This window comes from Bombyx mandarina, chromosome 03, assembly GCF_030267445.1.
Source record: "Bombyx mandarina strain Sakado chromosome 03, ASM3026744v2".
Classification (NCBI taxonomy): Eukaryota; Metazoa; Arthropoda; class Insecta; order Lepidoptera; family Bombycidae; genus Bombyx; species Bombyx mandarina.
The window spans coordinates 8,573,333-8,586,304 of record NC_143210.1 but is presented as its reverse complement, the minus strand read 5'-3'; the positions used below and the strand labels follow the sequence as shown (position 1 = coordinate 8,586,304).

The following is a 12,972-nucleotide window of genomic DNA, read 5'->3' as shown; positions in this document are numbered from 1 at the left end:
CGGCGCCTCCGGGCTATTTTCACTTTCTACGAACCTTTACTTCTTTTTATATGTTCACTGTCATCTACAGCGTACAGAGACATAAACGTCTTTCTTATGATTTAAAATACTAAGACACTACCTACCAACCGCAACAGCCAACCCTGCACTTTCTTGAATTTAAGTTACCTATTCAATAAATATTTACATTTACCAACATTGAAAATTGTTTTGATGTTTGTATCAACTTCGAAACGCACGGGTTGATAAATTCCGACACTTTTTGTCTAATTGACACGAAACAAGGTGGGTGACAGCATTTATGCTGTAGTATCTGGTGCTTCAGTAACTGCTTTTTACTAGGTGGATTGAAAACAAAGTCACAAAAATTATGCATATTTTACTTAATTACTAGGTGGTAAGGCTTCTTGTGAGTCCGGACGGGTACGTACCACCAGCCCGCCTGTTTCTGTCTTGAAGCAGTTATGCATTTCAGCAATGAAGGCTGGATCAGTTGTGCTATTGTATAACTAAGCTCAGAACTCATCGTGTGTAGTGACATTACCTTATTGATGTCTACGGTTTCCGGTAACCAATTAACACTAGTGTGGCCGTGAGCTACCCCCCAAAGCAATAAAACAAAGCAAAATAAAAGCACAACTTTTCATGACCCGTTTTATTTAGTTGACAAACACATGTGGGGTGCTGGTTCTAAGCAATACATTGCGCAATCGGATCACAGTGAAATTAACTTGAAACATTGACTTATTATTTGTTAACGACCGTTATTACTTGTTTCGTCAATCACTGTTATTATGACCTGGAATTGGCTAGTTTGTTTGTCATCAAAACTTATGGCTTGCGTAAGAGCTCTCATGTAGAGCAATGCGATGCCAAAGGTGCAGCATAATTGATTGTCATTATTTGTTATGTGAGTCGACTATTATCAAAGCCGGCAATGTGACTTTTGGACAATTATTGGTAAATCAGAAAAACGAATTATTGACTTTGTATTCCATTGGCAGTCACAAAACTCTTCTGAACGACATCTTAGATAAATAACAGGTTAAGTATTAACCTTTATTTAATGCAGGTTTTGAACCGTATTCTTTGAAGGAGACGATTATATTCAAATCAATCTGTATTGACATATCCATAACATTTTTTTGTCCAAATGCACAGATTGCCACCTTTGATAATAGACGACTCATGTATCAAGTGCCTAGAATAACTAAGAACAAGAACAATCGTGAAATAAATACAATAATTATTGTACTTTTTAATTCATGGATCGTTTTTAGATGTATTTGGGTGTTATTGTTTACTTAAATCTAAAGTTTACTTTCTTATAATAACTATGTTTGTTACACCATAAATGATTCACGAAATGATTAATGAAATCTCAATTGTATTCTACAACGGCTATATTTAATACTAGCGACCCGCCCTCGCTTCGCTTCGGAAACATTAAAACACACATGAAACCAAAAAAATAAAATAAAATAAATTTTATAAAAAGTAGCCTATGTTCATCAGGGACAATGTCGGCTTCTAATGGAAAAAGAATTTTTCAAATCGGTCCAGTAGTTTCGGAGCCTATTCGAAACAAACAAACAAACAAATCTTTCCTCTTTATAATATTAGTATAGATATGTATCTCTGAAATAAATGAAAAATTTAATTACTTAATTCGAAAACCTAGATTATGCCAAAACTGCTCCACGCTTTTACTGTCGATAAATGCATTTTTTTAAAACCAATATTTTAATTACAGCGTAAGACAACCGCCGCCAAGCTGACTACCGCAAATGAGGTTAGATCCAGCAATAACATCCAAGCGTTAATAGGTGAGTTATTGAATAAATAAAAATATCATATTTTTTTTCTTTATAATAAAAGTAATTTGTTGAATTAAAACTCTTATTTTTACGGTTTAATCTCATGTTCTCTGACGGGCTCTCGTATTCTTCAGTGAACAAAGGAATGATATGATAAGTTAATTTAATTTCTAATTCTTTAAGAAATTTCATTATCAGAGTTACTGGTGGTATGACTTCTTGTGAGTCCGCACGGGAAGGTACCACCAACCTACCTATTTCTGCCGTGAAGCAATAATGCGTTTCGGTTTGAAGGGTAGGGCCGCCGTTGTAACTAAACTGAGACCTTAGAACTTACATCTCAAGGTGGGTGGCGCATTTACGTCGTAAATGTCTATGGGCTCCAGTAACTACTTAATACCAGGGGGGCTGTGAGCTCGTCCACACATCTAAGCAATAAAAAAAGTCAAATATGTACTAACGGAGCTTACGGCAAGCTGACAGGCGTACGAATAATTTTCTTAGCTACTGTTACTATCGCGCCTTCCGATCCTTAATATATTTTAACTTAGACTTTGCAAAATAATATGAACACATAATACTATATGTTTTGTATTTTTGTTTGTTTTTTTTTTTCTGTATTTTATAAAACTATTTACAGTTAGCAGTACAAAATACGTAACCACATGCGACCTTTCCCAAAGCTTTAATCCTTTGAATAAGATTTCTGTTTAGAACAAAACTAAAACCTATAGAGACATTAAAAACAGAAGAACAAAATTTAATACGAAAACAATTTATACACGTGCATTTCTGATAAGCATAAAGGGCGATGAGCTATATAATGGCTACCGAGTCTTATTATAATAAACGTGGTGAGCAACGCTCTTACACGGCTTGACCCCGGGCTGCGATTAGCCGGCTACCAGAACTACCTATCTGGTATATGTTACATTACTTCACTATTATAGAAGTACTGGAACGGGTAGGCTCAAAAGATAATTAAATTTAATTTTAAAATCTAAATTTGTATTTGATAAATAACATTATAAGATGCTTATGAACATGAATTATTGTTCGCATATTGCTTTGTGGATTTTTAGAAAAATACATTTTCCGAAACATTGAATTAGTTAAATATAGTTTGTCGTGAATGGAACAGCTTACTAGACTCTAAAAAATAATGGTATTGTAATTTTAATTTGACACATTCAGTATTACCATAGATCTGTGTAGAGAAACTATGCATATCGTCGATTTCATTACATATTACCGAGCATACGTTAAACGGTTTAAAATAATCTTAGTCAATGATCGTCGCGTATGAAAACATTTCCTAAAATCTTACCTATCCATTGTTTTTTTATTTATTGTAAATGTCTATTAGTTTTCAATATGTTTTACTCTGTCTTATCTTTTTTGGGATCGTAATAGACATAAAATAGTTTTTTTTCAGTTTAGAGTTGCAGGTTATATTGATGCTAATGATACAAACTTAACAAAGAACACTTGTAGACTTTTGAAATGTATATCAATGACTATATCGAGACGGTGTAACGGTTTTTTCTCAAGACAGTATCGATCATCTCTTTCTTACCTAACTAGAAATATGACGTGGGTATATAATTTATGTCCCATCCAATTCTTTCTGAGAAGCATAGTTTTTTTTTCGGACGAGAGGGAATCGGTGAACTGCCAACCATATCTGAATACTAAGGGTTGGCACTCTGAAAGTCAATTGACACGGAACACTGTAATCGAGCAGATAACGACTCAAAACCCTAGAAGTGTACATATATTTAGATGAATGGTAAGCTATGTATTAACGGAATGCAAAACAGCGGGAGAACCAAGTCATAAATGTTTCTTGGGGAATTACTAGTAATAATTTGAAAAGGGTCAAATATCATTCGGACCCCGAGATTGTGAGTGACCACCGTCACTCGTGAACATTAACAATGTCAGCGGTGTATGTAGCCGCTGCTCTGTATTGGTGACTTTCCAAAATCGCTTCTATAGAATCCATACATGAATAAGAATATATATTTACTGGTGATAGGACCTCTTGTGTTTACTGGTGCTAGGACCTCTTGTGAGACCGCGCGGGTGGGTACCACCACCCCGCCTATTTCTGCCGTGAAACAGTAATGCGTTTCGGTTTGAAGGTGGGGCAGCCGTTGTAACTATACTTGAGACCTTAGAACTTATATCTCAAGATGGGTGGCGCATTTACGTCGTAAATGTCTATGGGCTCCAGTAACTACTTAATACCAGGGGGGCTGTGAGCTCGTCCACACATATAGCAATAAAAAAAAAAAAATAGCGCTCAATTCTCTAAGACATTAAAATTATTTACACAATGGAATTGAGAATACTAATATCTAGGGAAGAGTGTTTAATTTGTGATACCCATAGATATCAGTGTGCCATTTAATATCATGGAACGCCAAAGCGTCTACTGAATGCGGATAAAAAAATTGCGTCTACTAACTTTAATTTTTTTTAATACTTCTAAAGTTGAAACGTACCACAGAACGTAACCTACCGTCTTTGTCTTTTTTTAAATCTAAATTTAAATTAAGAAGGACAACAGTCAAACTAACTTTCAGCAAACCATTTTTGAGGCTATAATTCCGCATAAAATAAGATTTCGTGTCATAGTTATTTGAGATATAAATCACTGAGTGTAATAAAAAAATACCTAACTAACATACATAGCTAATTCGGCTGGTGCGAGGTCACTAATTTTGACACACGTCTCATAATGAAACATAGTCACGCGACTGTGATGAATTGTACTGTGAAATAGACTAAAGAATAGTTCAAATTACATCTAGTGCAAGCTGATTGCCAGGTACGTACATTTCTTCACAGGTTAACTCGTAGATTGTTCTAGACTATTTTTAGGTTAGAGGGGCAGACAATTTCTGGAACCACCTGACGCTAAGCAGATACGCTAATCTATGGGCATTAAAATGGAATGCTACTGACCACCTTCATATATAGGGCTGAGGTTTCAATGATTGTTGAATAATGACTGCTAAAAGACAATATGAATATAAATGATAGGCAGATAACAACCTCTCGGAAAAACTTCGTATTTTATCACATAAGATGCCCATAGACACAACCCACTGAGATTCTTACCGGAACTCCATAAGGGTTGGTAGATTCATCGAAGCACTGCGCTTGCTAAGAATAAGTCCTCTTGGTTGAACCCCGTGAACTCACTTACTAAATCGAATAGAGTAATAGAGTGCCGATGATTCGCTGGAAGAAAAAATAGAAAATGCTTTTGTATGGTCTTAAGAAACTGTACAATAAATTTTAAAATTCCATATTCAGCCTAAGCTTAGGTTTATTGGTATTCCCACATAAATTTGCGGTAGGCAGCGGCTTGGCTCTGCCCCTGGCATTGCTGAAGTCCATGGGCGACGGTAACCACTCACCATTAGGTGGGCCGTATGCTCGTCTGCCTAAAAGGGCAATAAAAAATAAATATTTTTCAAAAAGATACCGGTTCGGACACAGATTCTAACCCGATCCCTGTAGTGTAATCGTATATCCCTGTACACGCTAAGAACACGATTAACAAGGTGACCCGATCGACTATTCGCAATATACATACAGAAATTATTATCCATAATAAGAACTCATGCAATGTTGTAGTAATTACACAAGCACGAGCTATAAGCCTAGTGAATAAACTAAACAAATCAAAATCAATATTTTCGTCTAGCTCAGTCGACGGCCATGCCGAAGTCTTTGCACTTTGCAACGTGGGAGGCGTCTACCGTCGCGTCGGTATAATTCTAATTAAATTCAAACAAACATTTCATTCAACTTAATGCGGGTACATTGGATATGACAGTATGACAGATATAATACGGCCTATATTCGCCGAACAGGAAATCGTCTAATTGAAAAGTAATTTCCATTAAACGCTTTTAAATTGTCTATTTAAATAACCAATCATAATCGATCATAAAATTTTCATAATCGATTTTAATTGAAAACGACTTCGGTATTGCTTCAAGGTACGCTTGGATTGATTTAAATTTTTGTACATTATAATATAAATGTGAAGGGCTTAAATTGTACCTTATCTAAAACGCCCATTGGTTACTTAGTGCATAATTGAATTATTTATAGTGTGAAATCACGTCTGATTAAACTGATGATTGACTGATTAAACCAGACCAATTGAACTCGAAAGCTGAAGTCATCAGCTAATGATTTCGGACAGAATAGTAGAAAGGTAGAACTTTAAAAATGATTTTATACATAGCACGCAATGTATTACAACTAAAAATGAACCGATGTACGGAATCTAAGTTCCTGAGGAAGCGCGTGTGACGTCAATCATATTATTATGTTTTAGCATATGCTTAGCTCTTAAATGACGAACTTTTAGTGTTGACTTTAGGCTTTATATATTTATTTTATTTATTCAATTTCTCAGTATCGGAACGACACTTTCCCACCTTCTAAAAGTTGAAAATATTTTTTTAAGTCACGATCACAGACTTACAATCCAATAAAATAATTTTCAACACAATCTTATTAATATTATAAAATTAGCGCTATAGATTAAATTCAAATTCTAAGAAAGTTTCCTGCAGCTAAAAGATTGCTGTGATATAAAATAAATAATATCAAAACCTTATCTACGTGGTCTTTTAACAGAGATTTGACCTCCACTCAAACTTCAACTCTTCGATTTCGGACTACTTACTCCTGTAACTGATATACAACTTTTTTTTTGTTTGTTGCTTAGATGGGTGGACGAGCTCACAACCCACCTGGTGTTAAGTGCTTACTGGAGCCCATAGACATTTACAACGTAAATGCGCCACCCACCTTGAGAATTAAAAGTTTAATCAAGTAAGTTACCACGGCTGCCCCACCCTTCAAACTGAAACGCATTTCTGCTTCATGGCAGAAATAGGCAGGATGGTGGTACTTACCCACGCGGACTCCCAAACGTTCTACCACCAGTAAGAACCTGACCGCAAAATAATAATCGGAATGTTGACTCTTAAAAAAAGCGCCATGAAATGAAATAAGCCTTACAGACATTCAGATACTTACCAGACGTCAATACTCCTTTAGTTACAAATAAATTTATAGATAGCACAGTCATTTCCAATGCTTCATCTTGATCGACTGCATCGAAGTAACGATCCGTTAAATTTATTCAAATTAAATATACCTTTATCTTAAGCAAGCTGCACGCTTGCGATAGAAGCGTTAATGGAAAATAAATTATTATCCGTTCAACCTAAGTATTTTATTAGGCACGGTTTGGCTGAGTAAAATCGCTAGGGATTTCATTGTCAAACGTTTCTCGTGCTTCGTAGACTATCAATAAAAGATTATCTTACATTATTTTCCTCTAAAACTAATCTAGCCACTATATCTATTTCATAAAGCATCTCAAAATCAAGAAACTAAGTGGTCTATTATTTTGTGCTAAAATTGTACGACTTTTGCTGTATATTAGAGATATATATTGTGCAATAAACGATAATCTTATTAAAATGTTTCTAAAATCTTAATATAAAGTTAACTGTGTTTCAGATGTAATGAAAACAACAAAATTGAAAAATACAATTTAAGACAAAATGCATTACCCATGCTACACTTTAACCAAATAAATGTACGTAATATGTAATGGCATTGTACCATTAAACCAATTATATTGTAATGAAAAAATAAGAACATAAACCTTTTAACGAAACCAAATAAAGTCAAATTCATAAATTTCCGAATAACTGTCACATTTTCGATACACCGGATATTCACGGCTTCGCAAGCGCAACGCACCGAGTCGCCTCCATTCACTTTCCGCCGGTAATTCTTATGGCGTCCGTTCTCAATTATTTTTCCCAGAATTAACGCTAATCCTAGGATGACCATGTCACTTCTGAGTGACGTTCGGTGCAATTGATTAGGAATGCCGAGTTCTGCGGTTTGGCTTTCGTAACTAAACGAATTAAAAATATGTTTATTTAGAATATAACCCTACATTCAGATTTATACACTAAAAGTAACTCATTAAGTACGTTGAGTATTTTACTTATTCTTTTTATGAAATACCCATAATTACTTACTGGTAGTATGGTGTCTTGTGAGCCCGCATGAGCAGGTACCATTCTACCTATTTCTGCCGTGGAGCAGTAATGCATTCCGGTTTAAAGGCTGAGACAGTTAAACTGTAAAAACTGAGACTTAGAACTCATGATGGGTATTGAGGTATAAGTTCTAAGGTCTCAGTATAGTTATAACGGCTGCCCCGCCCTTCAAACCGAAATTTCATTAAAAAAATTAGTACCCGCCTGCGGAATTCGATCACCGTTGCATCGCTAGATACGATTGCACCGGACGTCTTATCCTTTAGGCCACGACGACTTCATACCGGTTAATAGTTTAATTATCATACATATATTGCGTAGAATCGAAAAAATAGTGACAAGAGTAGTTATTAACAGTGACATTAATCTTCGCTTTAGGTGAGCTAAATCGTCTAATAAATCATTAACTAATAGCTGATATGAATTTAAAAAAGGAAACTTCTAGAAAACGAGCAAAAAACACCGCAACGTTATAATTGCAGTAATTAATAACCACAAGTTCGCCAGATATTATCAAGACCACTTTAAGTACTTAATAAAGTCGTAATTTGAGAGAAACCATGTTAAAAGTACTTTAAACGCATCTCTAGTAACTGGTAATTGCATAGCTTAATCTGATTTCTAGCTACTTATGGCTGAATTTATCGATATCATATCATAATTAAGCCAAAGTGAATCTGTTTCCAATTGTGATAATATTGTGTTAAATTTGTTTCTCATATATTATGTGATCGCATCCACATTAAATCATGGTATTTCATAATAAATGATATTTTCTAAAATTATTCGCATTTTTTTCCATTCAAATATTTTTTGTTAAATTAAATATTCTGTACTGAGGCGTTAATTATATGAATTCACGGCTTATATCATAATAAGCCATGACTGCAGATAAATATCATGAACGCCGTCGCCCTCCATGCGCCTTGAGGTCTAACTCTTTCTTCAAACAAGGTTTTCGGAGAATCAGTGTTTTGGTTTTGCCTCTATCATTGCTGACGTCCATGAGCTACGCTAACCGGCGGCCAGGTGGGCTATTCACGTCTGCTCACAAGGTCAAAAGAATATTTATTTTATCATACTGACTAACCTTCAAATCGGGACGCATCGATGGTTTGCGACAGAAATAAACAGGATATTGGTAAGCAAATACGCGGTTCCACTATACACCCTACCACTACTAATAGGTAGTCAATAGTTTTTTAGTTGAACCACGCCATAGTTGCATAGACCACGAAAACTTCTTAATAAGAAAAAGTAAATATGTTGAATGTTCATTCTCGTTCCGTCAAACTATCGTCACGGCTTCTACTGTGAAAACGGACGGATCACACCAATATTGTACGAGATATCTCTGCTTATTCACTCGACGCGCATAAAGACGATTATGAATACGGCCTGTCATCGTCATTTGCGGTTGGTGATTTTCAAAATTAAATAGATTTAAGTCGCGTGCGAACGTTTTACCGACGAATACATATAGCTTAAAAAGGTACCTATTTTGTTAAAATCAGTTTTATTTATAACAGCTTATGTACTTTATTTCTTCGTGACGAAAATTATTCGAGAACGTGTATTAGTTATTTCATAGAAAAATCGGTACTTGTCCTAGGGTTCGGTTCACAGCATTAGCTTTTCACGTTGTGCCGTATAACAAAATCTACCCAATACTACCGCTGTATATTATGAAATCGTGCGAATAATACCACCATCAGAATCGCTGCAGTTATAGTTCGCTCTAGATGTCCACTGTTGAACATAGACATCCCCCGAGCCTCGCCACAAAGATTTCTTATACATTCAGTTTGATTACTGGGAAAGCTGTTAACCATTCAGTTGTGTGTTCAACCAAATATCTCATAGTAGGAGGCTAAACTCAAACACATCTATAGGCTTCAGTACCCACTGAAAACTAAGCGGCATATGATCCTGTTTATCATCATCATCATCATCATCAGCCTTTATCTGCCCACTGCTAGACATAGGCCTTCCCCAATGCCTTCCACAGAATGCGGTCCTCCGCCTTCAGCATCCAACGACTTCCCGCCGTGCGCACTAAGTCGTCGGTTGGAGGACCGACGACTTAGTGCAGGTTAATCAGTATACTGCAATAAATAATTCATTCAAAGCATTTTAATACGGATTTCCAAATTTGACGACTGATTTAAAAAAAAAAAAATACTTGTTACAAAAAATAAAAGACTAAACAGAACGTTGTTATAAACTAAAAAAGAAAGCTGGACAATAAAACGTCGTTATTATAGGCCTGCTTAGCGCGAAAAATACGAGGAGACGGTGATAATTCTCGTTGAATTATATTGTCTCCGGTCGACGGTTAATTTTGGGCATAATGTCTAAAATTTAGTACAAATGTACGTAACCATAGTTTCACTGTAACACAAGGTGAAACGTCGGATTGTGAAGTTTGATAAAAATTTTAAAGAGTCTGTGGGAAGTTTAACGATAAAGGGAAGATTTTCCACCGAGCGGGTGATATTTGCTCGGTAGACCGACTGTCCGAATGTTGTTGTTCGGAACTTGTGTATATGCAAGCTTATCTTGAAAATGTTGTAAGCGAGATTCAGGCATTTGTCAATTATCTTGCGTTGTATGATGGCTACCCGCCACATGTCGAACTTACAGTGAACAATACTAAAGTAATATTCTCACGGTGTTTAAAATTAGACCATAACCACAAACACCTCAATATCTATATTAATTTATCTTATTTTCTTTTTCTAATAAATATCAGTAAAGAGTCAAATGAGATTCCAGAATTATTTTGTATTCGTCTTTAAGGACATAAAATATTTACCTTTTGAAATATCATGGCTTCTTTAAGCCCCGTAACAGCCACAAAAACGACTATTCTATATAAATATGAGCTATGTTGAGATTAAAGTATCAACAACAGACATTAAAGCAACATGAACAGAATCGAAAGAAGAAACATCTCTAAAATCTTATACCTTTAAACGAGCAATTATTGTATATATATAATCTGAATCTCGGAAACGGCTCCAACGGTTTTCATAAAATTTAGTATACAGGGGATTTCGGGGGCGAGTAATCGATCTAGCTACGATTAATTTTCAGAAAATGTTGTTTTACTCGTGTTTTCAATAATCAACTCTTCCCGACATCTATTGGCGAATAATAATACTATTTTTCTTAATTGAGGGCAACTAACCGCTTTAAAGACGCAACAAGATGGCGTTATCAAAAAAATTATTTTAAACCAGCTATTATTATATTTGACATTAGAGAAATTAGTCTGCATTGGAAACATGTTCGATAAATATTCCGATTAAAGTTGCAACGTTAACTCAACTATGTTATAACGTTCTTTTATCTTTTGAATTTGCATACTAACACGCTTTAAGCTGCAGGCAAAGTTTCGACGCATCCAACAGCATTATCTGGCATCTGATTTATTTTATTATATTATCATATTTAACGCTAGCTAAACGTGTGTTAAATTAAACCTTTTTTTAGTAACGCTTAATAATAAGTTCGACGTTTTATAAAATCTAAGATAAAAGTTTCCTAAGTATACTATTGTTTTGTCAGCGTATGTTATTTAAAACGCAAAAGGCTTCGTAGCAACAAAAAAAATACCTTTTACTACAAGAAAAAACTCAAGACGCAGCTCAGCTAAGGTTGTCCAAAATAGATATTTCGAACGGCGCCGATTTCCGGGACATAATATTATAATTTTTCTTTTTTATTTCGAAACTGATCCTATGTCTGTTATATTAAAACTAATACCGTGAACTGGTTGGCGGTTTTGACGCGGAGCCGTGTAATATTCAATAGTAGGAAACCGCAAATGCCTTGGATCCGTTGCTTTCAAAACGTGTCATGTAGCGGACGAAAGTAGGTTTTACGCCAAGGGCTGTCAGTACACTTACTTAAATGAAGTGCGATAATCTTTTATTTGTCTTAATGAGAGAAACATGTATGGTGCCAGCTGACAATTAGTAATCAGGTATAAAATAAAATAATAATATAAAATAAACATACAAACATTGTCTAATTGAGTTTTATTTATGATTGAATGTTTATTGGTGGCCCAAAGTCCTTTCCAATTTCACCAGGACAGGTGAGCGAGCAAAGGCTCAGCCAGGAGGGGTGGTATTAACTAACAGCTGCCCGAGCGCCTCCGAAGGAGACCTAACAACTCGAGAGCAGCTGCTTCGCGGATGAATCTACTACCGGATCGGATCGCGACCCGCTGAGAAGATCCGGCGAGAAACTCAGCGGGCTGATGCATGGGTTAGGTAGCACGCCGAACTCTTTGTCGAGTTCCCTAAACCGGCTCCTAGGGTTAGAGCTGACGGCGTCTAATGCAAAGTTTTTGGATCTGATGTATCCGTAAGGACGTGATCTAATTGAGGAATTAGATATGTTTGTATGTGTTAAGATGGGCTTAAGATGGGCGGAGTCATACTCGTAATAATGTCTATGGGATTAGTTTCCATCAAGCCAAAAGAAAACGAAAGAAGAACTTAGTAATATAATAAGAAAAGAAAAGTGTTTGATTTGTTTAATAGATTAAAAAATGGCACATCATAATATTAAACTTATTTTGCAACATTATGTTACCTACCATAAACATCTAAATGTTTTTTTTTGAATTTCCGAAATCATCATTTTAAGCTTGTAATCTAATATTATAGTTTATTCAATCGATTTACGTACGTTTGTTATAAAATAGGAGTACAAATCATGTTTTGTGAGTAACTATTGCCGGTAGTGAAATAAAATTTATCAGTAAAAATTATCAAAATTATATAATTTATTAGAATATTATATAATTTATTAGAATATTAAAATTCAGATTTATGTTACATGTCACTGTTGAATTTTACATTATTTATATTATGATTATTTATGTATATTCTATATTTATATTATTATTACATTATTTATATTATTTTAGAGGTAACTTTTTTATTCGATTTCTTACAATTATGTAAAAAAAACCCTGTCCGGTTAACGGTTTTCTAAAAGCTTTGTGCTTGTTATATCCGTAAACATAA

General features: G+C 35.1%; 1 protein-coding gene across 2 annotated transcripts in view; it reads left to right on the top strand.

The window, feature by feature from the left end:
- LOC114248962 (uncharacterized) overlaps nt 1–12,972 on the top strand; it is a 131,335-nt gene that overhangs the window by 55,055 nt on the left and 63,308 nt on the right. For both annotated transcript variants that reach the window (XM_028182408.2, XM_089737608.1), the window contains exon 2: nt 1,754–1,826. The gene's annotated coding sequence lies outside the window, so the exon portion shown is untranslated. The remainder of the gene's footprint in view (nt 1–1,753; nt 1,827–12,972) is intronic.